A 4861-nucleotide genomic window follows, 5' to 3' on the forward strand; every position below is an offset into this window, starting at 1 on the left:
GGGTCCGGTCTCGTCCCGTTTCATGCCTCTAGTTCCCCAGGCCAGTTTAAAGGGATTGCGGGGGCCGGGCGGGCTGGCAGGGGAAGTGTCACCCACGGAGCCCCCATGGCCGGGGTCCCCAGGGCTGCGAGGGCCGGCGGGGCCGAGGTCGAGGGCGTTTCCGAAGACGTGGCCGCGCCGCAGGGGCCTCGGGTGCGCGGCCCGGCCTGTGCCTCCCTCCTCCCCGAGAAGCCACTGGGCCCTCCTTTTTCCTCCACCGTGACCCAAGCTCAAGCGTCGCTGCAGCCCAGGGACCGCGCCTCCGAAGGTGCTAGAAAGAGACAGAGTTCCTTCTCCCGCCCAGGGAAGCCTGGCCCTTGGAGAAGGGACAAAAGCTGGCGGAGGGCAGCGCTTCGTCAAGGCCCTGCTGCTTAGCGCTGCCAACCCAAGGTGGAGGTCCCTGTGGCCAGTTCGTCCCCACCTCAGCTCAGATTAGGCCCCGGCGGCGATCTTGGGAGGGCAGCTCCAGCGTGAGTGAGCTGGGGATTCCTAGCGCCTGGGCTCAGGGCTGTGTGCTCCAAGTGCCCACGCCCAGCTCCCCTTGCTAGGAGGTCAGCCGGACGGTAGAGCTGCCAGCGCCCCAAACGCATTCCAATTACTTGGACGCCTTTGGATGTTAAGCCTTTCCACCAAATAAGTTAAAACGAAGAGCCAGGAGCAGGGTGTTCGCGCAGATGCTGGTAAACTGGAAGCAACAAAGTGGGTGAGCAGGGAGGGAAGCCTCTGCAGTTCTGTAGCTGTTTCTGCTTGCGGACGAATTTGAGTAAAATGACCATTTCACCTTCATCTCTTACACTGTAAAGCAAACCAAAGGCCAAGGGCAGGGGTCGGAGTTCAGGGAAGATGAGAGGGGCGCCCAGTGGTGTGCTTCACCCTCTGGTTTCCTGCGCAGGCTGAAATCTGCCTGCCAAGAGCTTCCAGGCGACAACCGAGAACCGTTAGCTCAGCAGTCGCCCCTTCCTGGGCTGGACCAAGGGTCTTGGCCGCCGACGGTCCCAAGAAGGAGGCGGGAGCCCAGGCGATGCGCGGGCAGGCCACGTGGCTGCGCCCCGCTGAGGCTCTCAGCTTCGGTCTGGAAACGAGTACGGAGCGGCTTGGGCCAACTGAGGGGCTCAGTCTTTAATGGGAAGTGGGGGCAAGAGTTATCTCTCCTGCGAGGGGCGAACAGAGCTGTGCTTTCTAGAGAGGGGCGACGGGTTGGGGTTGTATCTCATCTTTCTTTACAGAAACAGAAACGGTGACCACGGAGTGCTGATTGCTCCGGTCCTTGAGCCCTGTTTTGAAATGACAGCCTGCCTGAATATCAGACTCTACTTGACCTCCACTTAGTTCATCAGCACACAGCTCCCCAAACGGTATCACCCGTGCAGCGCACCCTTATGCTTTCCTCTTCCTCCTGCGGGGATCTTTGCCCCTGGAAACGGAGTAAGGCAGAAATTCCGCTCCATTCTCTACCAAGTGTTCTCCCTTTAAGTCTGAACTGCAAACAGTTCTGCTGTTCTTATTCAGAACGTGGCTTCAGAACTCTCCAAAAATGTTTCTACTTTACCTCGTTTTCTCCTTTTGACTGTCAACCTCAAAACTTTTGTTTTTAGCTGTTTTTAGCCACTCAAAAATAGATTGAATGATTGGACTGTTCTTTTGTGGCCACGGGTTAAGTAAGACAGGAAAGTGTGGGCAAAGTGTAAAGGAAACCTTACCTGACCAAGGGGAATTGGGGAGGAGGAAAGGGTCTTCTAGCAAGGCGGAGGATAAACCCAGTCCTCAACAGGCGGCAACCAGGGGTCTTGAGCCAGGGAGACCTGCGAAGTCATCAATCTCCAAGACTAGGTCTGAAAGAAGTGAGCACAGCCCTTCTCTGGCGCTAAATTTCCAGGGGATGAGTACCTCCCGGCCATTCGGTGGCTGGGTAGTCAAAGCTGAAACTCAGATGGCAGAAAGCTTAAAAGAGAATTGAAAATAAATGACCTCACCCAAACCATCCCAGCCATAGGATCTTTGGAACAGGGTCATGATGGATAACCTTGGTTCTGAGATGCTGTTTCGCTTGAACTCTTTGGAGGAGTGGAGGGATGAGACCAATCTTTGAGGTCTTAAGTGGAGCTGGAATACCACTTTTAGAGCAGAAGGTACAGCAGTAAGTTGTCAGGTGAATTACCTCCCCCCAAATATCTGGGGCTTCCTGATCCTGGCATTGCAAATTTTGACATGCCAGTTGAGGGGGGGGGTGCTGTCCACTCTGGTCCTGTGCAGCTCTTTTTAACATTTTATCCACGGATTTTTGTTTTCCACACCTGGAGAAGCAAGAATGACTCCGTTTTTATGCGCTGATGAGACATATATAATTCTTCATATCACATATATGCACAGCAACTGTAATTTTCACAATGTTTAGTTTAAGGCATGAAAACTTACTTCATTCTGAAAATCTCAATTTCAGGCCTTTAAAAATAGTCTTAGAAGTTTGCCTTTAGGGCTGAACTCAGTCTGACTGGAAGGTTTTCTGTAGAGGACTACCTTCTTTGGCAATGGTAGATTAATTGGGATTCAGTAACTTTGTCTACTTCTAAAATAAGATTCCTGAAAAAATTTTAACTGAACACACACACACACACACACACATGCACACACATTTCTTTTGCACTTGGATAATTCAAAACGAGCTTTGTTTTCAAACTGCAAACTTGGCATGTTTGCAGTCCTTCCTGAGGAATGTGTGCTGTGTTAAAAAACTGAAAAAAAAAAATACTGCTAGAAGTAACAGAAATCTCATACTGAGCACATGAAATAAACATGTAAGTATCCTTAAGACTGTGCCCTGGCATTCCCTTAGCAGCAATTAATTATAAATGCTTTCAGATAAAGAAAAGAAATACACTATAAGATTGTCACTAAGCCAGTAGATTTTGGAGTTCTGGGCTTCACAAAAAGTGAATACTTTAATCTGTTCTTCCACTTCTTTCTTCCCCATCTTTACATGATCTACCACCTGTTTGTTGGCTTTGAGGTCCAAGAACTAGTTTTTCTCAGTTGGATAAAGGAAGCACAGAAGTATTCCTGCAGCAAGGGGTGCGGATTGGAAAGGCTGCTGTTGAGTGGATTGCAGATGAAGTTGTAGATCTTAGATTTCATCTTTCGTTGAACAGTCCACAGGGGTTGTCCAGTTTGGTCCTTATAGGAGATAATTTTATTAAAGTGGAATGTAAAGCTGTGGCAGCATGAGTGATTGGGAAAAACACATTCTTCTTTGGTTAAGCACGTAGCCATAGTGATGTTTGAACACCTTGCCCTAAATAAAAATTCATTCTCTTTTAATGATGGTTTAATTCAAAAATTTAAAAAGATTCTGCTTTTCTCTTTATGCATGTCTTTTGAGAATGAGGAGCCAAAGTTATAAAATTTGAAACTTTCTATCCAGTAGGAAAGTAAAAAAGAATAAGCTGAGATATTAAGAGCACCAGAAATGATCAAATGAGTATTTCAAATAAATAACAATCATTAAAATAGCCAACATTCTGCGTTCTAAATAAAAATGGGATAAAAGACCTAAGTCTGTCCTACAGGGAGAAGCAGGAGCAGAGTGTGGAAGTGTGTAGGGTATTGAACTTTCTGTCTTTCCTTTTTTTTTTTTAGTTTATGGGGAGTGCGCTCTGCTGGAGAGCTGGTATTCCGTCTTGGCTTCCAGTTAACCTTGTTGACATACACTCTCACTACCCATTTCAAAGAATTGCATGAATAACTGAAGAGGTAATGTAAGAAATAGATAATTACTCAAGACTTTACCATGGTCACAGTTGTTTTGCATAATAAGCATTCTATTTTTAACCATCTAATATCAGTAACAAATATAAATAGAAGCTTTACATTCTGCTTTTCCAATTAAATGTTCTTTTCTGATTACTCATAACTTTCGTTTTTCTTCACTTCAGGGGATTTGCTTTTTTTTTCACAAATGGCTTTTCCTGAAGCCTTAAGTCCTGTTTTCATTATTTGGTTTGGTTCTTCCTGCAAAAAAAATATGTTGTTTTTGCCAATGACCACAAGAGGACACAATTTCCTAGAGAACTTTGTTTAAAGGGAAGCTTATCGCAGAAGGAGGCTAACAAAATACAGAAATATCATACAATTAAAGAATGTCACTTTGGCTAGTTGATGTATGCCGCTTTTATTAATTTTAAAAACACAAATGTGAGTTGGCATTCAATCTTTAGATATTTTTAAGGTATTACATTCCTCCCGATTGAAGATCCTAAGAAAAGCACATATACATTTATGAAAAATAAATGCTATTATCACAGTTACGACAAAATGTCTATATTACACTTGCACAGTTTTGTGCAAAACTGAAATTTTAGTTACTTAATTGCAGAGCTATGTTTGTCAATGGAAAAACAATTTTTAAAAAGCTGTGTAAAATATCTTTGAAACTTTGAATTTTTAGTTTGGACATTTATAGGGTCTTTATATAGAAAATTACCTGGAAACTATGTTTTATAGTATATCAAATATACTTGAATGTAAATGATATGTTAATAACTAAAATTATTCTGTTTTTGGTCTTTTTTTTGAGACAAGGTTTTGCTGTGCAGTTCAGACTGGTCTGAGCTCACTTTGTAACCTAGGCTGGCCTTGAACTCGCAACAATCCTCCTTCCTCAGCCTCCCAAGTGCTGGGATTACAGGTGTGTGCCACAATGCCTGGCTCAATAACTAAAATTATTTTGCAGAGGTATAGGAAGTTAGGATTTCTTAAGATACTCTCAATACTTTTCAACAATTATTTTACATGATCTTTGATTTAGGATATCCTTTCTTTTTCACCA

The sequence above is a fragment of the Chinchilla lanigera genome, unplaced genomic scaffold (assembly GCF_000276665.1).
Source record: "Chinchilla lanigera isolate Chin_1 unplaced genomic scaffold, ChiLan1.0 scaffold00009, whole genome shotgun sequence".
Classification (NCBI taxonomy): domain Eukaryota; kingdom Metazoa; phylum Chordata; class Mammalia; order Rodentia; family Chinchillidae; genus Chinchilla; species Chinchilla lanigera.